Source organism: Crocuta crocuta, unplaced genomic scaffold (genome assembly GCF_008692635.1).
Source record: "Crocuta crocuta isolate KB4526 unplaced genomic scaffold, BGI_CrCroc_1.0 scaffold282, whole genome shotgun sequence".
Taxonomy (NCBI): domain Eukaryota; kingdom Metazoa; phylum Chordata; class Mammalia; order Carnivora; family Hyaenidae; genus Crocuta; species Crocuta crocuta.
Window position 1 is genome coordinate 94,782 of NW_027529174.1, and position 21,914 is coordinate 116,695.

The window sequence follows — 21,914 nt, forward strand, 5'->3', positions numbered from 1 at the left end:
AGCTCTTTAACTAGATGTGCTTTGCTTTGTTTGTTAGAATAGCCTGGAATAAAAGGAGGCTGCCATGGCCTCCTAAGATAGCCAAAACTGGCACTCTCTGGATTTCTCATTCCCAGACTGTGGTCCAGAGAGTTTTTCCCCTTGTGCTAACTCGATGCTGCAATTTCACAGCTCCTCTGTCTTTCTCTTCTTTTTGTCCCTCTACAGAATTCCCTCCCCTCTGCAGCTTCACCATTTTTTCTCTCATCCAATTAACTTCTATGCACCTTTCACTTCCCATGCTATCTCTCTCCAACTTTGGAGATCCTCATGCCACTCCACAGATAGATTTCCTGGGTGTTCCAAATGATCTGACCTCACTACAGCTGTGGTTGAGAGAGGAAGAATGTCCAGGGTCCCCCTACTTCTCTGCCATCTTAACTCCTCCCTTAAGAGTTTATTTTAAAAGACTAAAATGTTGGAAGAGTATTCCCAATATGAGTGTTCTTGTTAGTGTTTAAAGCAACTTGTTTCTTAGAAAAAGTACCAGATTATTGTTTTTTTGTGATAGGCCATGAGCATGTCTGTATCACATGGCTGAAATCTTTCAAGAAAAAAATACCATTCTAAAGGACCTCATATATTAGACTCGCTTTCAAGTATTTCATTACTTGAACATTAAAAAAATTTTTTTTGCTTTCATAACTTCAGGATCATATATACATAATTATTTACATAATTTGGGATTTCCTTATTGTCTATTTGCAAAGAATTTGGATTTTGGCAAATATGTTTACAACAGATGTTAGGACAGATGCATCTAATTTACCTCCCTTAATATCATATCTGAACACATAATCCAGAATTGGATGTTTAACATGATTCTTGAGTCCACAGACTTTTTTTCTTAATATGATTACACTTCTACTGTTAACCTAATGAGAAGAAGATGATTGAAATCTGATAAATTACAAGCTGCAGCTAAGGTGCCTTATTTATTATGTCCTCTTGTCAAGATTTTCAGGTGTAAGTCATGAAAGTATTCCACAGAGATAATGGATTTAAATTTATGAGCAGTTTTTTCCCCAAAAACAAATTATCATAGTTCTATAAGTATTTAACACTGATTTGAAAGTAGGTCTGGAAATCTGTCCCACATGTACAAAATGTCAGAACCTGTATTTATTATATCAATATACTACATATATTTTCATAAAAAAAATCAATGCCACAGTCCCTTCAGACTCTGACTAAAACAGAAACATAGCAAGGCCTCCAAATCAACCTATTTCTGTTATAATAAAATGAGGCCAGTATATGCAATCTTGGATGTGGATTCTAAATTTAGTCCTGAATATGACATATTATGTCATAATGAACAAGATTCTTGGCCTTTCTACCCCAACTCTTTATCTATAATAATTATGGGTTGGACTAGATGCTTTTTCTGTCTCCTTAGACAGTTTGATTTTGTTCAAATAAAGATATGTTCAAATAAAGAAGATAGAGGTACGCTGTTTTAAAAAAATGACATTTAGAATTAAATACATGACCTTGGATCTATCACTGCTTTGTTATTAATGAAGGTATAATAGAGTTTAAAGATGATAGTTCCATTGTCATTATTATAATTCCACTTCAAGCTATATCTTTGTGTCATACGTTTATCTGAATTTCCCATTTGAGTAAACTTCTATGGAGTGGGTTGGTAAAAATTAGCTTTTCCTCAAGCATTTACAATTTTATAATTACTCAAATCTTGAAATTCTCACAATATTTCTTAAAACTTAAGCATCTTAGCAACTTTTAAATTATAACTTCATAATTAGTGAAGTAACTTCTTAGTCCTTTTTTAAAGTTTTGTTAAATGCTTTATTTTATTTCTGAGAGAGAGAGAAAGAGAGAGAGAGCATGAGCAGGGGAGGGTCAGAGAGAGAGGGAGATACAGAATCCGAAGACAAGCTCCAGGCTCTGAGCTAGCTGTCAGCACAGAGCTCGACACAGGGCTCGAACCCAGGAACCATGAGATCATGAACTGAGTCGAAGTGGGACGCTTAACTGACTGAGCTACCCAGGCACCCCTATTCTATTTTTTTCAAACAAGGAATCTTACTGGAACCCATGATCATAATGAACAGATGAAAAGAAATAAGAATTCTTTATAAAATTATAGGAAAAACTAGGAAATCTGCAAAGCAGGTAACAGAAGAGTTTGCTTAATAGGAGTCTAAGCTTGGCATTTAATATATGAATAAACATAATTTAAAGTTTTCTTGTCAAGAGAAATGAAGCCACGCTTTTATTTAATTACTTAAAAATATTTATCTCAATTTAAAAAATCCTATAACTCTTTGAAAGGTAAGAAATATAGGAGGAAGAAGGAGAAGCAGAAATCAGTTCTCTGGATGGTGACAGTGGACATCAAAACATGTAGGAACAAAGAGAATCCTGTTCCTACAGAGCATCTCTGTAAGTCAGATGATTATTTACAACCTAATGTTAAGCCACATTAAAACATTTTGAAACAACTAGCTGATTTAGGAAGGCAGTTTTCTAAAATTATGAACTGCAATTGTTTATTGTCTCATTTCATTTTCTTTAATAGTCATTTTAGGTTTGTTAAATGAATTTATAATTGCCCATATTAAAAAATGAATATTAATAGAAAAAGACTAAGCCAGGACTTATGCAAAATAACACAAAAGGAAAGATAGAATGATCTATATATCAATATAAAGAATAAAGAATCTAAAAGTAATCACCCCCGTAAAGCATTGTTTACATAGGTATTTCCTTATATTATGAAAGAAATCAAATAACTTGGAATATTTTGTTTGAAACATTTAAAAAATATGCATGTTAAATAGTGGAAATAATGGTCTACTAGAGAAAAGATAGAAAAAATTGTTGTTTGAAGCCAGATTCCTTAGGTGCAAACAGTGAGAGACAGGTTCTATGCAAGCAATTTATTAAGACACTTAATCCATCCAAAAAAGGATACTTGGTAGCTTAAAGGAAGTCCTCAGGAGGAAAAAACAAAACCAAACCAAAACAAAAAAAAAAAGACAGATGTACACTTAAATAAGAATACAATAGTTAGAGAAAGGGAGCAGAGGATCAGTAATAATAGGCCAAGAACATCAGTACATCACTGAAATTGTCTTGGTCTGTATTCCTATAAAAACAAACTCTGAGTCAGACTCAAGTGCAAATAGTTTATTTGGATAGTGATCTCAAAAAGGACTGGTAAGAGAACAAAGTGAAACATTGAAAATAAGAGTTTAATCCTGTCAGTGATGAAAAAACGACTTGCATCTTTATAATCACTTGGGGTTTATGTTCTTTTCTTTTTAATTTGACCCATTCTCATTATGTATGATTATATATATATATATATATATCAGTGTGGTTTCATATGAATATCCTTGATAACTAAGTATGCGTCATATTTCTCTGGATGCTTTTAAGATTTTATGTTTGGTGTTGGGCTATGGTGTGGCTGTTTTCTTTGAATTTGTCGCACTTGAGCTTGTTTATCCTGTTGGATTTGGATACTTTGTAAAATATGGGAATTTTCGCTACTCTTTGTTCAAATATTGTAGTTTTTTTCTGAATCATTCACTCTTTCTTCACTTTCAGGGATTCCAACTTATTTACATCAGACTTCTTAATATTGTCCCACATAATACTGAGCTCTGTTAATATTCTCCTAATTATTTTTTTCCTTTTTTAAATATGAATTGGATCATTTCTGTTGTTTGTTTATTCATTTATTTACTTTGCAACTGTTAACTTTCAGGTAATCCCTTTCATTTTTCTTTCTAGATATTGCACTATTATATTCTTGAATTTCTATTTCCATTCCAAACATTTGAATAGATTTGATTTCCCATCATTTTACTCATCACGTGCATCTTTTCCTTTATCACCTTGTACATATTTATGTTATATTTTTAAAATATTTTCTGCTATTTCTGACAACTCACTTATTATGGCTCTATTTTTATTGACAATTCCTCTTTTTTTTAAATTGATTTTAGACTCACTTTTCTGGATATATATTCATATGTTTATTTATTTCATGTCATATATATGTATATAAAATTATACTGGACTTTATGGATGGGTTGTGTGGAGTTTGATTATTCTGTCTGTCTTTAAAGGCCATTGAATTTTATTCTGGAGAGCACCTACACCAAGCAGTATTCAGTGCTACCATTTCCTGAGTGTTTTGGAGTTTTTGAAGTCTTCTCCTATTTTCCCATTGCTCTTTTAGGATCAAGTTTGTTTGTTTGTTTGGTTGGTTGGTTGGTTCATTTGTTGGCTGGTTTGGTTAGGTATTTGTGAAGTTTAATGTTTATTTATTTTTGGTAGACAGAGAGAACACAAGCAAGGGAGAAGAGAGAGAAGGAGACACAGAATCTTAAGTAGGCACCAGGCTCTGAGCTGTCAGCACAGAGCCCAATGTGGGGCTCGAACCCACAGACTGTGAGATCATGACCTGAGCTGAAGTTGGATGTGTAACTGACTGAGCCACCTGGGTGCCCCTCATTTATGTCTTTTATATGAGACTTTGGCAGGGAATAAAAGAAAACAGTTGTGTCCAATCTGTCATCTGTGAACAAATTTTTCAAACAAATTTAAATTTCCTAATTTCAAAACTTACTTCATCCACTACACACTGATGGCACTTGATTTCCCATTAACCTTTACACTTTTAAGGTTTAATGGCTTAAAATACTCATTTTCCTCTGACTGGAATGCATTTCCCCTCTGTCATTCCCTTCTCTTCTTTATCTTTTTCTTATTTCTCTTTGACGCCTTCCCAATTCCTACCAAATTAGAATTAAATGGTTTCTCAGAGACTAAACATATTTATACATAATTTTGTTTTATAATTTATTGGATTTTGTCTGCATTATACTTAATATTTATCTCCTAAAATAAATTGTAAGCTTCTTAAGCATAGGAATAATGTTGATCTCCCACAATTTTTCAGCAATACTGAATAAATATCTTTAGATGTGTTATATTATTAAAATATATTCCGACATGTATTAAAATGGCAAGAAAGACTTTATGCAAGACAATTCCAAAGGGATTTTGCAGTAGGCGAGAGTGATTGCCTACAACTCCAAATACAGAAAATCAGTTGGGGACTTATAACCAGTAAACAGAGTAAGTGGTTAATCGGTTGAAAATTACTAAGAAGAGATATAGGGTGACTCTTGCGAAACTGTCCTAACATACTTCTTGCTAAAGGCAGGCAAGAATTTATATATCAAATCACCAAGGGTGGTTAGATATTAACAGTGGGAAGATTCTTGCTAACCCTGGGCTGAGCAGGCCAAAGACTGGTAGAGGGACTAGAGTTCAGGTCTAATAGGAAAAAGAGTTCAGAAGAACCTGATTAAAATTTGGTCAAGGAAGAGTTTTGTCAATAAGCTGTTAGATTTCCATTTCTTTGTAACATTGTGGACCTTCTGTATGAAATAGTTTCCTCACTTCTACCCAGTATTTAGTATATCCTTTTGTTTTTATCCAAATATTTTCATCATTAACTCCATCAGAAATAATGAGATATGACTTAGTCTTGTCTTCTCAGAGTAATTTTTGCTAAGCTTATTACAGTACTTATCATAGGGTAATGTGCTTGAATCTTCTACAGTAGAGTCTACCTTTAAGCACCAGGAGTATATCTTATCAACATTTTAGTTCCCGCAGTATAAGAAGGTACACTAAAAAGTTTATTGAATTGAACTTCTTGACCTTTTACAGTTGGATAACCCTCAAAAATCATCTGGAATTTTGGATGGTTAGCCAGAAGATCTGTGAAACTTGTGAAACTATAATTACACATTTATTTATAAGCACTCTTTGAATTTAAATGTATGTTTTGGATGAAAAAATTATAATCTTGATCAAGAAAAGAGGAAGGCCAAAATTCCTATTTGAAGGATAATGAACCTTGGTTGTTATTTAAACATGATGGTAACCTCCCTATCATCATTTACATGTCATTCTTTATTTTACACTTAATTTTATTTTATAAATATAGTTCATCGCAATGAGTTTGAAAGAAATTTTCTTCAAAGTAGTCTTTGGTGTGAATAGATGCTATCAATTGTAAGAAACACCATATATTATATATTGTTTCTCTAGTTCTATATTTCACATAATATATAGCTACATTGTATTTTTTATTTATTCTGTGTTACTATTAATTGTTAGTATGTCTAATATACCTCATATGTCCTTTAATTTGCTTATATATTTCAGAATAATTTCTGGTTCCAGAGGATTCTGAACTTTATTACTTTTGAAGTGGACTAGTTGTTAAAAGCAAGGGGTGATAGAACAGAAGCAAAATATTACAAGAGATGGAAAATGGTGACTACTGTTGTCCTTGAGCAATGTAAGAAAAGCATAGTTTCTCTATTTTGTGATTGGAATTTGTCTAAACATTTTAAGTTTACTAAAGTTGTTTGATCTGACCATAAGTTGTGGAAAATATTTCAGAGAAGAATCAGTTTTTATTAGATCTGGCTGAAGAATGGATACAACCAAAAAATGGTGACAGAGTAATATGAAGAATACTAAAGGAAATAGGGAATATAATGTCACATAAAATGGGAAAAAGATGAGAAAAAGTAAAGTAAATTGAATAAAATTTGATAGAATACTGGATGGGGGGTACACCAAACAACAGAGAGATCTAAAGGGAAGAAATGTAAGAACAGAAAAAAAAAATGTCAAGAAGCTGATAGAATTTTTTGAGTTTTAAGTAAAAGAAACCCAAGTGAAGTTGAGTTAACAATAACAAAAAGGAGTTTGGGGAATAAAGGGCAGAAAGGGAATAGGTGTTGCCTTATGTAACTGAGAGGTCCACAACATAAATCATGTTGGATCTATATATTTTATTAAAGTATCAAAAATCTATAATCATCTGTCTCTTATTCTGTCTTCATTCTTCATCACACTCTCTTCCTGTTGAAACAAAGGTGGCCACCAGTTATTATGATCAGCCTAAAAAAATTAGCAGAAAGAAAATATTATCTGCCTGTAGCAAGTCTGTAGGCTTTCCCAGATCCTTTTCTTTTCTTTTTTTACACTTAATTTAAATTTTTTCATTTTTCTTTTTTTTCTTTTTTAAAAATATAATTTATTGTCAAATTGGCTAACATATAGTGTATACAGTGTACTTTTTGTTTTGGGGGTAGATTGTCATGATTCATCACTTACATACAACATCCGTGCTCATTCCAACAAGTGCCATTCTCAATGCCCATTAACTATTTTCCCCTTTTCCTCTGCCCCCACCTCCATTAACTCTCAGTTTGTTCTCTGTATTTAAGAGTCTCTTATGATTTGCCTCCCTCCCTCTCTGTAACTATTTTTCCCCCTCCCTTCCCCCATAGTCTTCTGTTAAGTTTCTCAAGTTCCACATATGAGTGAAAACATATCCCAGATCCTTTTCATTGGCTAAATGCATGTCACACACTCAACCTGAATTAATTATAGTAATTACATGAATGGATTGTATTGACTGAACAAGCTAGATTGGGTGACCAACGTTGAAGGTTGTCACCACATGAAATACGTGAACTGCAAGTAGATAAAAAGAGGAAAATCTGGGTGCTATTTGAGAATAAGGTAATTAATTCTGAGCAGTTACCAGTAAGAAAGCAAATAATATATAAAGGAAGAAGGTAGTGAATACAGTGACAAAGAGACCAGGCTATGAGAGAAAGTACATGGAAGGAAGGAAGGAAGGGAGGAAGGGAAAGAAAGAANAAGAAAAAATATAAGATAAACATGAAGAAAAATATTTCAAAAATCTGATCACAAACAGAAGATATATAGATTTATATTATACATTAGATATACATGAGATACATATAAATGATAAGATATGTATTTATATATCTATGAATATAGATACATAGATTTAATTTTTAACCTCATGGTAAATTTACCATGGGAATCAATGTTTTATAGTAGTGATTGGAAATCTGATACACAATGTGAGCTCCTGAAATTCTGTCTTTAACATGCTAGTTATTTTGATTAGATAATGCAGTGAATAAAACAAAAGGTAGCCCAGTTTTCCTTTTCAAATATACATTTGCTCTTTCAGTTCTACANAAATAAATAAAACATTTAAAAAAAAGAAAAAAAAAGGAAATAGGTACATATAATAAATATGTATTGATATGGCTAAATTCTGGCTTCAACCGTAGTTAATTCCAAACTTGGACACAGTGTGCTAACAAAAATAACAGATTTGTGCATGTCTACATATGGGTACTGTTTTATTATATATAAAACACTGCAAACCATTTTGAAGTGAATGAGGGCTAAAGGTTGAGTGGCTGTAATGAAGCAAAATTGCAGATTCCCAAGGGCAGGGAGGAAAAGCAAATGAACTGTGTTTTTAGTTCCTTAGAAATTACTTTGGCAATTAAGAGGTATTCATATATGTGGTTTGACTGCAATCAGGGCACCCAGTGGAATACCCAGACATTTCTTAATGTATGTTAGCCATTATTTCAGCAATTATAAAAGAGGTATAAATGCTACCATGCACATTTCCAGTAATATGGCTTTCAGTCCCCACACCATCATTGTAGAAATGTATTATGTGGCTTCTTTAAACCCAGCTTGCTCTGCAAGGTCAGTGCAACCAGCAATTCATTCCTTGCAGAACCATTTTATTAAGTAGCGTGGAAGTCAGAGCTCCCTATTTCATTAAATGGCAATTAAGTAATTTAAAAATAATACTAACCCTCTTAATCAGCTTGTTTTCCCATGTGTTCCACCAGGGACTTTGGCATTCTCCAACAATTAATAAGAAAAGCACTTCACGAATACAACCAATGCTTTTAAGCTTTGATTTTTCCTGCCAAATCAGAGGTTTAAAAATATTTCTTTGATGAGAATGCTGTCTTTTAAAATGCATTCTCTCTCAATGAGAAAAAAGCTTTTAATGAGTTAGTGAGGTAATTATCCATTGTTAGCATATATTTTATTTTACAGTAGTTTAGACAAAAAACAGTCACATCCTAGATGAGTAGTTATGAGTGTGAGCAAATAAAAACACGTATAAGTATCTATTAAATCATTGTGTTGTTTGACCTTAAATATATAGAATTTGAAACTTTCCTTGGAGAAAATTGTATCTTAGATTACTGTTTGAGTTATCTGTTGCTGTATAACAAACCACCCCAATGCTTAGTGCCTGAAACAACAAGAATAATTTACTGTGATCACAAATACTCAGTTTGGGCAGAGCTCAACAGGGACAATGATGTCTGTACTATGTGGTGTCAGCTGCCACAAGGGCTAGAGGGTGTCCATCCGAGATGGCTCACTCACATGGCTGGAAAGCTGGTGCTGGGCTTTCAGATGCCGTTGCGGGCCCTGGTTACTCTCCTCGGAGTGCTTCAGTTTTCTGAAAGAACGCTGGCCAGGTTTCAGGAGTAAGAGTCCCATGAAAACCGTGAATTGTCTTTTTGGACTTAGATGAGGAAGCAACATAGCATCATTTCTGCCAGAGTCACAACCCTTCCTTAACTCAATGTGGGGAAACCTAGTCTCCATCTCTCAAAGGAAGAAGTGTCACCATCACAATGGAAAAGAGCATGTTGGATGGGAGACACTATTGTAGATATTTATGAAAGATAGTATTTCCCAACATTCATGATAAAGAGAAATATATTCAAGACCACATGATGAAAAATATATTCCTTTCATTCAGAGTAACAGAAAAAGAAATTCTTCTTAGACTTTTAAGTTGTTGGTCTTTGTTCTATCTACCAGATTTTCAGTGTACTAGGATGGAAAAAGAACATGTGTTAGAGTCCAACATTGTTTCCTAAATCCTGTGATGACCACCTGGGAGGAAAGTCACATAAGCTCTCTGAGTACTTTGTGATTCATCATTAAAATTAGGTCTAATAACAATGACTTTACAGGGATAATTACAGTGAAATTTAAATAAGGTGATATAATGACTCTGCACATCAGTCATTAATTTTTGTCTACAGTAAATATATTGGCAATGTCACTGTGTTATTTAAAAAGATGAGAACAGTGATCATTTTTATCCTTTGATGATATGATGATATGGTCAATGCCAAAAATGACCTTCGTATAATTTAACAAGATGTCTGTATAGGTTGATTCATGTGGTGTTAGTTTGAACGACTATGAATTTCAGCCTACATATCCTATATCCTGTATCCTGTATCCTGATACTCTGAGTATCTGGCTTCTCATATTCTGCTGGAAGGATAAACACCATAAACAAAGTAGTTCTTTTTGTTCTTTTCTTAGGACATGGAAAAAATAAAATCACCTATCACAGAAACATGTTAAAACATGTTAATATTTTTGCTGTTGTTATCACTGTTAATTCACAAATTAAATGGATCTGGACAATTCAAGTATCCTGAATGATAAATTGAATACATTGTTGTAGTTATCTTCAATAGTAGTCATCTTATTTGCCAATCACCCATGGAACGGTTTATAAATATATCATTATCTAATTATATATGCTGTCATTCAATATGTTATGTAGATGATCATGTTCAACAAACCAAATGTCCAAATCAATCCAATTTTTTACTATGTTAACATGCAGTTTATCAAATTATTAAAGAAATTCATATTCACTCACAGTTCTATTTTTCCATGTGCCCATGCGTCATTCACACACACAAAGCCACACTGAAATTCAGCAGCAGAAAGACAAATAAGGAAGTGAATATTCAATTTTCTAGCCTACCTTTTTATACCAGAAATGCTACCTCCAAATTCATATGATGTAATCATTTAATACCTTAACTCCTTTCTAGCTGGTTTTTAAGGAGGAAATTTATAAAATCTATAACATTAAAAATTCTATAAAACAAATATAGCAGTAAATTAATATAACTATTTCCCTAAAGTCTGCATGGAGAAACAATACTATTTAAAGCTATGTAAGGTGGGGCACTTGGGTGGCCTAGTCGGTTGAGCGTCCAACTTCGGTTCAGGTCATGATCTCACGGTTTGTGATTTTGAGTCTTGTGAGGAGCTCTGTGCTGACAACTCAGAGCTTCGAGCCTGCTTCAGATTCTGTAAATCCTTCTCTCTCTGTTCCTCCCCCACTCACACTCTCTCTCTCTGTCTCTCTCAAAAATAAATAAACATTAAAAAATAAAAATAAAAAAATAAAACTATGTAAGGAATAAGGGGTACCTGAGTGGCTCAGTCAATTAAGGGGCCAACTCTTGACTTTCACTCAAGTCATGATCTCATCGTTGTGAAGTCGAGTCTCCTTTGGCTGTTGGCTGGCTCTGCAGTGGGGATGGAGCCAGCTTGAGATTCTGTCTCCCTTGCCTTCTGCCCCTCCCCTGTTGACTTATGTTCTCTCTCTTTCTCTCTCAAACAAACAAACAAAAACTATGCAAGGAATAAAATTTCCTTCTTTCTACTGCTATTCAACTGTAATATTTTATTTTTCCTTTTCTGACATAAATGTGTTTGACTATTCTTCTGCCAGTTTGAATTTTAATCTGAGGGATAAAGAAATAGGCTGACTGAGACATAGGTTACTGTTGCTGAAACATGGTGGAGAGGAAGTAGTGATTAGAAAAACTTACGCTAATAAACTAAAGGAAATTTTCAGGGAAGATTGTACTATTTTCCTAGAATTGCTGAAATACTGAATATAGGTTTAGTGATTTTGTTTCTCTGGCTTTTAAACAAGTTTGAACCAAGGGAAATCAATAAATCAATATGAAATTTCACTTTGATTTAATTGTTTTAATAACTGTACTTCACTTAACAATAAATGTTTCACTAATCTAAATAACAGAATTTTAGTAATCTCAACTATATGATAAAGCCACAAAAAAATTTATTTGTTTGAAAAGTCACTACACCATGACATGTGGATATAAGAGATCATTTACCTATGTGTCCACTTCTCCATTTTCTGGGCATATGGTTGGTTCTCCAGCTGCTTGAAGTTAGTCATTACCAGTTGAGCCAATGAAATATGAAAGAAAGTGATATTTTTAGATGGAAGTCTTTGAAAGACAGTACATGATTAATCACAACTCTTCTACTGCTGCAATGGAGAATGAGTACCTAGGTGAACATGAGCAGAGATACACCCTTCTCCATTCTTGTCACTCACAATGACTATGTATCAGAGCAATAAACAATGCTTTACTTAAAATCACTAAAATTTGCAAATCTTTACTCACCACAACCAAGCCTAGCTCGATTGGTACAGAGCACCAAATAACTACTGCAAAGTTCATAAACATTAAAATAGGTTACAGGGGCACCTGGAGGCTCAGTTGCTTAAGCATAGACTTCGGCTTAGGTCATGATCTCACAGTTTGTGGGTTTGAGTCCCACACTGGGCTCTGTGCTAACAGCTCAGAGTCTGGAATCTGCTTTGGATTCTGTGTCTCCCTCTCTCTTGGCCCCTCCCCCACTCGTGTTCTGTCTCTGTCTCAAAAATAAACATTAAGAAATAATAAAAATGAAATAAAATAGGTTACAAAGATGATATACACAATTTTCTTGAAACTCGTTCTATTGGTGCCCTTTGTAGACATGTGAATTCATTGTGCCACTCTCAATCTTTACTTATATATGACCATAGAATCTATTCTAGTCAACATTCATGGCTCTGGTCAGTGATGTTGACTTATCAGGTGAAAGTTAGTCCTAATAGTTCTCAGAACATTAAAAGATATAAATTGGAAACTAGAAAATAGGGAAATAGAGGGTGGCTGTGGCAGAAAACCATATCAAATTCGACCCCAAATTTCATAAATATTCTTTTTTGAAGGAAAACTTAGACTTAAAAATACTAATAAATAGGGGCACTTGGGTGCCTAAATTGGTTAAGCGTCTGACTTCAGCTAAGGCTTGGGTCATGATCTCAGGTTCCTGAGTTCGAGCTCTGTATTGGGCTCTCTGCTGTCAGCACAGAGACTGCTTTGGGTCCTTTGTCCCCTCTCCAGAGGGAGGGTGCCCTCCCCCATGGGCAAGTCAAAAGTAAACACAAAGCTTTAAAAATACTAACAATGTAATAATTAATGTTCTTTAGCCTGATCCTTGTACTTAAAGTTAAACTTCATATGGAATCATAGCCACAATTGGTTAAGTAACTATTTTATGACAGGTGTTTCACAGGCAGTGTTTCTACTGTTCTCAACACGATTATGCTAGATGGGTATCACTAAACCATGTGTATGTAAACTATCTATATATTATTATATACATTTGTATTCATATAGTTTACACACACATGCACACACACGAATAAAAGTTTCTTCTCCAGGCCTAACTTCCTTCTGGAGTGGGACACTTTAACCATCACTTTCCAGGAGCTTGGGCTCATAATCAGCCAAGTTAATATAAATAGAAATAATATACAAATGATAGATTACTTGATGTCACAGAGAGATTAAAATTAAAGACTCTTTAAGGATATTAACACAATGAATTTTTATTACTCATAACACAGAAACAGAAAAACCAGGATTTGTTTTACTCTGGAGCCGGATCAAAAAGTTGTTTTCCTATATCATTCCCACCTATATTCCAAGTTTCTGGAAGAAAATATCAGGTTAAACCTACTATCTAAAAACTTGAACCAGAAGCCAAGGTGAAGAAAAGATCCCTGGGGGATAGAAAGAAGAGGTCCCAAATCCAAGGAGTCCAGGCCAGTTGGAAGAGGAGGAGGGAATGAAAGCGGAGGAAAGAGACTCAATGACACCCACTGAAGGTAGACTTAGCCCATCTAGTTGTTCTGAGATAATGGAACCAGAATTTAACTCAGAAAATCATTTTCTCTATTACAGCACAGTGAATCTCTACTCCTAATATATCTCATTTTATTGTATTTATTCTAAGAAAAAAATATATGTATTTTATCTAATTTATTTATAGACTGACTCCATCCACAAAGAATTCAAAATGTCTTAACCAGAAATTATAAAGTAAATATTCTGAAATATTCACCCATAAAATGAATATCACTGAAAACTAAATGCAGTTTTAAAACCATGGAACTCTTAAATTCAAATAAGAGGATGCTTGCTCTGGGTCCCAGATTTTACAAGTCCCCACATGGGTTACTGCAAAAACATTTATAGAACCAGTGTCACTTTCTGTCACTTAAGATCTATCTCTCAACACCAACACTGTTCACCCCAACCCTAGATACTCATTCTCATGGTAAAGCTTGTTCAGACCCCAAGAGGTGGCTTGTTTCTTTTTCTTCAACAAATCCTAGGACCAAAAGCATTTGAGGAAAGGACTGAGGGCTGTACCACTGCCAGTGAAGGGCATGGAAATGCTCTGAAGGGCAGTGAAGAGTAGCATGTAGAAAATTAATGATCAAATCTTGTCTCTTAGGTAGTTGTTCACACAGTGGATTTTTGCACAGGAAAGAATAGTTTCTCAGTGGTTCTGTGCTTATTTTCTTGCCTATTTTTCCAGTTTGTAATTGCAGCAGTACTTATGGATTAGCATAGCACTGGCATTAGATGAATTTCAACCAAGAAACATTTTCTACAAAGTAATTGATATATTGATATTCCTTTGAAATGTGTATCAGACCAGATAAAACATACAGGAAGCATGATACCATTTCTGTAATTCACAAGGTGTCCTATATTGTTAGATTTAACTAAGAGTTTTCTTTATATGCAGATTATACATTTTAGTTTAATTTTAAAAATTAAATGAATTATAATGTTCATATTTATTTAAATAAATTTAATTTAAAAATTTAATATTGAATTATAATTTGAATGGATTTGAATACATTAGGCATTTTATTTATTTATATCTATTAATATAGAAAAATAATTTCCCCTGGAAATGTATAAAAATGTTTTACTTTTTAATTTTGTACTAACTTTATTTCTGATGAATACATATTTAAATATTACACACTGAATGCAATTAATTTTTATTCTTCAAATTATTTAGATTATTAGTGAGAGTATGTCAAAATCATGTTAGAAATATCAAAGAGTAACAATATAAATTGTTTTTTGTAACAATTCAGATTGTTTATAATTTTTCTTTCAATTTTGTATCTGTGTATCTGACTAAGACAATATGAATCTCCTGGGCAGCTCAGTCACTTAAGCATCCGACTCTTGATTCCAGCTCAGGTCATAAGATCCTAGTTAGTGAGTTTGAGCCCCACATCGGACTCTGCACTGATGGTGCAGATCCTGCTTGAGATTCTCTCTCTCTCCCTCTTTCGCTCTCGAAATAAATAAATAGACTTTTTTAAAAAAGTGAGACAACTTGATGAAACATATCAAATTTGACATAGTAATCACTCTTAGAAGCTTTATGATAATCCTGTCTAAAGTCTGTGAAAGCAATAGATTTAATTCGGAAAAGATATAAAATGCACAGAAATGTTAAGATTGGCAGTGGAAATAGAAGGTGTATAAAGAGTTGATCCTAATCGTGATCTTTGACCAAAAAATTATATTAATGTTGAATTTTCTCTGTAGCTACTCAGTAAAAACTGCAACTGTTAGCAGTAGCTTATAAAAATTCAAACCATCCTAAGTTTGGCCATTTAACTCTAAGAAAATTAAAATACATATGCTTTTAAATTAAAAGGAAAAATATCTCCATAGGGAATATGCAACGAAAGTGACATTCCTGTTATACAAAACACTACAAGAAAATAAAACATTTGCATGGCTTTGAAGAAAAAGGTTCGTGTGCAAATAATTACAAAATTTCTTTCTACAGTAGTTTTATTTTAGAAATCAGTTTTTACGGGGCGCCTGGGTGGCTTAGTCGGTTAAGCGTCCGACTTTCCCTTAGGTCATGATCTCGCGGTTCGTGGGTTTGGGCCCTGCGTCGGGCTCTGTGCTGACTGCCAGCTCCGATCCTGGAGCCTATTTCAGAGTCTGTGTCTCCCTCTCTCTCTGACCGTCCCCTGCTCACGCTGTCTCTCTCTCCCTTTCCTAGAAATAAAAAAAAAAAAAGAAATCAGTTTTTACTACAAAAATCCAGCAGTAAAAATGTGGAAAGAAGAATTTAAAAAACAATATATAGATCTAGATACTTCTTCATGTGATGGCGATTATCATGATACATGTGATAGCAATTGATATGATTAAATTAAAACGTGTTATAATGATAACGATGATCATCTGTGGCAACACAAGACAACTATTTATTTCAGTGTATTGTTCCACAGGATAATAAGACTGCAAATTAGTGTACCACTTCACCTTTCCTTCAGAAAATGCCTGCTAACATTTTCCCAGACAGTTTGCTCTTAATGACAGCGTCCACCAATACTTAGCTATTATATGACAAAGCAAGCTAATTCCCAGTTTTCTGAGTGACCCCTAAACTATTGAGTCGAGGCCTAAATACATTCACTCTTTATATAAATGTATAACTATACATATATAAGTATATATTTTTATATAAATGTATAAATAGATAAGTTCATAAATAAATATAAATGACCATTTATGTATAAATATACAAATAGGTAACATATAATACAACATATCATATTATGATATATATACTATATATGTGCAAATCCTATATAAATCATATACATCATATAAAAATATAAATTATACACATTTTTCAGTGTTGTTCTTATAGAAGTTTACTGTCAGGATAAAGGATAGAACATATTTTATTTATCAGTTTGGGGCCTCCATTTTGACCCTTGCCCTATTCCCCGCCAAAAATGTATTTGCGGTGGCCCTTTCAGTGGAAACAGGCCAATTTTCCATAATTAGAACAATTTTGCTTATCTGAAACATCATACACCCCAATAATGGCAAATTATTGAAGTGCTTTTGAGTTCTTTCTGCATTGGTGATCTTCCTTTTCTCAGGAACTATCATCTATCTGGGTGAAGTATGGCAGATTTGACAGAGTAATTATGAGTAATTTTCAGTCAGCTCCAGACATTAGAGCTTGATGTGGAGAAGAAAACAGTGGTACTGGGGCCAAAGTATATGGGAGTCTAATCGACTGATAACATTAATAGAACGAGTGATTGTATCTAAAAATTTTAGTGTTTAATTTTTGAAAGTGTGTGCTTCCATATTTAACCACATTGACATGAATTTTTGGAAAAAAATAATGACCTATTTGTGTCAATTATGTGTTATTTTCTACCCGAAAATAATAGGAGCTATCTGAAACTACCACAATGCAATCTCATTGAATAAACTGCTTTGAGAGAAAAAAGATACACTGCCTTTTATTCATGAAAAATCTCTCTCCAAGCTAATATTCTCATTTCCTTCTCATCATTTTACATTTTTATTTTTATATAAAGGCTACAAGCAAAAATGGGGGCCCAATCACAATTATTCTTAAACCAAAATCATTGGTTTTGATAGGTAGTACACTGAAATCAGTGGGTTTATATCAAATTACTTCATACAGCAACTCAATTCATTTAGTTTTAGAACAGGAACAGTTTAGGGGCGCCTGGGTGGCTTAGTCGGTTAAGCGTCCGACTTTCGCTTAGGTCATGATCTCGCGGTTCGTGGGTTCGAGCCCCGCGTCGGGCTCTGTGCTGACTGCCAGCTCAGAGCCTGGAGCCTGTTTCAGTCTGTGACTCCCTCTCTCTCTGACCCTCCCCTGCTCATGCTGTCTCTCTCTCTCTCTCCTAGAAATAAAAAAAAAAAAAAAAAAAAAAAAAAAAGAAAAGGAACAGTTTGCTCATAATTAATCCTGGCAGGTGCACTAAGAAACCAAGTTGCTTAAAACCAGATAATCCATGAAAGGTGTATTGATTTTCTTCCCCAGTGTTCTAAAGACTACTGAAAATTTCCAAACATTTCACTCTTCACATTTTTGGGATAGTGCCTCTGATTATTCAACTGGGAATCTGCTCACAATGGAGACTAAGGGTAGAATTACTCTACATGAAAGGAGAGTTTAAGTCTGTTTGCCTGTGTGACAATGCTGACACAATACTTGGGAGAGAGCAGACTAATTTAAATATTTATTGGAGTATCTGGGTGGCTCAGTCGGATAAGCAGCAGACTCAAAGACTCTAGGTTTTGGTTCAGGTCATGATCTCCTGGTTCATGAGTTCAAGCCCCACACTGGGCTCTGTGCTGACAGCACAGAGCCTGCTTGAGATTCTTTGCCTCCCTCTCTTTCTGCCCATTCCCCGCTCATGCTCCCTCTGTCTCTCTCAAAATAAATAAATATTTATAAAATAAATATTTATTAAATTAATGACTATAACTCACCTTTTCAGTTATTTAGGTGGTCTTTAACTCCAGCAGGAGTTAAGTAAAGTTTCTAAACCACTAATAAAAACTGATTCTGAAAATAAAATATGCCACATTCAACCAATATTTAAGAGTAAAAGCAATACTAAAAATGAGATTTTTAGAAGTCCAATCATGCCCTCTCTCCAATTACTATCCCATATCTATATGAGACAGAAGAAATCCAGGCAAGACTTGATAAAAGATACATAAATTATTTATGTATTGCTGGGTAACAAAACTTAGCAGTTTAAAAACAACAGTGATTTTTGTGGCTCTGGAATTTAGCAATAGCTCAGTTGGTTGGTTCTGTCTGACGCGTGGTTGTTATCTAGGTGTTGGCTGCATCTGTAGTCAACTGAAAACTTGTTTTGAATTAAAGACCCCCTGCCAGAGGTGGTTGGCAGGAATCTCCAGGTGTCTGCCACATGGGTCTCCCCATGGGGAGGCTCAAGTGTCCTTATGAGAGAACAACAGGTTTCCCCAGGACCAAATGGTCCAAGAGGAAGACAGCTTGGAAAAGTCACCATGCCTTTTGTCTCCTCGTCTCAGAAAACACATGCCATCACTTTTGCCATATTATATAGATCACACAGACCAAGCCTGATACCATGTGGGAGGGAAATACACAACGCTACAAATACCAGAAGTAGGGGATTTCTGAGAGTTAGCCTGGAATGAATATCCAACATGCAGTCTCTCCTTCTATGGATTTTATAGATCTTACTTATTCCAGGATCAGATGAATAATGAGGATTCTGTCTATTTGGCCCAAATTAGTTTATCTCTTACAAAACTGTCTTGGCTTTTGACTTCAATATAATGTTGTAAGAATTAATAGGATTTAAAGTTTATTGTCACATTTTTAGGACATTATCCATTTCACCATTTTTCTTATGAAATATTTTCCCAACTGAGAAATGTCTTATGTAATTTAGAACTAAGAAATTTTTATTTCTCTGAGAACATTCTGAAGAATGTTACATAGCTCAACATGTTTACCCCATTTCTTATTTCTTGCTGCTTTGGAAGTTTAGAAACAAACATGAACTTCAGTTCCATTGATTAAATTGGCACCCATGTTTTGAATGTTTATGCTTTCCTTCCTTTATTGGTCATTTAAATATTTATTTTTATACTATAGTTTTATATAATTTTGAAATTGAGTAAGCACATACCTAACGTTCTATGTGAAATTTATTACAAATTACCTAGATGTTTGTCATAGAAAACTAAGAACAAACAGAAGAAGGATGCCTGGCTGGCTCAGTCAGTAGAGTATGCGAATCTTGTTCTTGGGGTGATGAGTTCAAGCCCCATGTTGAGTGTAGAGCCTACTTCAGAAACAATAGGAAAGTAGAGAGAAGAAAATAATACTAGTTATTATTATAGTAATAATATAGTTTCACTAGTTATAATGAAAAACTTATAATTATATGATAGAACCACCCCTTTTTCATGATAATGCCCAATCAGATCATCATTACTTGTTTTGTTGGTGGTGATGTTGCTACTTACCTACAATATTACATAAAGGCTCTGGTTTCAGTTCAGAAGAGTAAAGATGTTGGACATTGTCATTTTCATTCTTTCAGAAAGAAACTGGAGAAACTGAAAAGGAACAACTCTTCGTGGACCTATTAGAGAAGTATGGTCAGAGAGAAAGCCATTCACTATCCTGAAATCTGGATAGGTTTCTATTATATGTTTAACTTATTGGCATCTGATGATTTACAGGTATATCTGAGGTGGTATAAGCCCCCAAATGAAATACCTAAATCTTCATTCTTTTCTGAATGCATATCTACTTTGTGAGGAGTACCAAATTAAACTGAATAAAAATTAACAAAGTCAATAAATAGTTGATGAAATTCATATTTCATAGTATTACATAACACAAAGAAATCAGTAACAGTATTCACTATATATCCATTCAAAAACCACCTTCTGAGAATATGTGTGAAAGAAAATTCCTAAAATCATCATTTTGGATCTTAAGAAGTTCACAGTCTAATAAATAGAGTGATAAAGTATGGATTAAGAGATTTCTTCTTTACTTTGTAATCTACATCAAGAAAATTATCTTTTTGTTATCCTCTTCTGAAATGTATTATTCTTTAGAATGCCTACTATAATTTTAACCACTCAGAGCTAGTGTCACGATTTATTAACATGTTGAGTACACATATGTTAGCATTAACCAGAAATGAAAAATCAGTATTAAAAGCATTTAATCTTCGTCCTCACCTTCCATTTCACTAATTTCTGAGATATTGCATATGCATAAACCACTAGTTTGTCTTTCAGTAAAAAAAAAGTTGCATTAAAATATGAAAAAATTGATGATATATCTTAACTATGTATTTACTTTGCTGCAAAAATACATATTTATATCTGCATTTACTCCATGTTCTATACCTAACAGGAGGAAATGTCATTCTAGATGAAGACTAGAAGTCAACTGTTGTATCATGGTTTAGTATATATTTCTTCCCATGTATTTTTGAGAGAAACTTGAAGAAGTTGTATTCATAATTAACATGACTGCAAAGCAACCTCATATTAAGAAGGTTGTTTGACACCTTTCATAATTTTATCTTACAAACAAAAGTAAATGGTAATATTAGACAACATACTAGAGAGGATAGCTCATATAAAACTTCCTAATATATATTTATATAACATTGCCATATTATATAAAGATATTAGGAGTTATAAAATCATCAATGATCATATACATGTGAACTATAATATGGATATTCATGATGTTTGATAGAACAGAAAATAGTTTTTTGTGATCCTAGTGTATGTGCACCTGTAAAATATATGTGGATAAAGTACTTTTCCACAAAGTTACTTTGTCTAACTTCATACTAACGAGACCAGTATATATAAGAATAACCACTGTCTTATAATTTAAAATTTCCCTTAGTAATCTTCATTATCCTAATCAGTTGGAAGTTGAATTGATGTGAATAGCCTCTGGAACACATAAGTCATCCCAGGAGAACCAGCACTTATAATCAATCAAATATGTTTTGTAAAACAATGGCAAAACACTTCAGAGCAGACAATCTGAAGTAATAAATATGATAAATTCTCAACTTCGATTTAGTTTTTCTTTGTATAAGGCTAATCATAACACCAAACTCATAGGGTTTTTTTATTCATTACTGCTTTTATTCACTTTTCTGGTGCACAATATTTTCAGAAATTGAGCAGTGACAGTGTTTTAGATGCCTTGGATATTTCAGTGAACAAGCTCCCCCCATCTTCAATGCAGGGAAAGTGTTTCACTGGGTACATGTAATCATTTTCTAAGAGACACTCAGGCACACCAAGTCAAAGTCATTGATTTTGAAATACCCACTTCTGCCTTCACACTCCCCTAAAACTAATTCTCCAGAGAAAACATCTGATTTTGTCTTTTCTGATTTCACATTCACAAATCTTCATCTCCCACATTCTAAAAGGAAGATATATTTTTCACACATTCCCCAATATTAACAGGATGTGGAGGTGAGGGGGGTTCTACAATCTTAAAAGATCTACATTCAGGATGTCAAAAAAATTACAACATGAAATATTGGCATAAGTAGTGAGAGAGTGAGCAGCAAATCACTT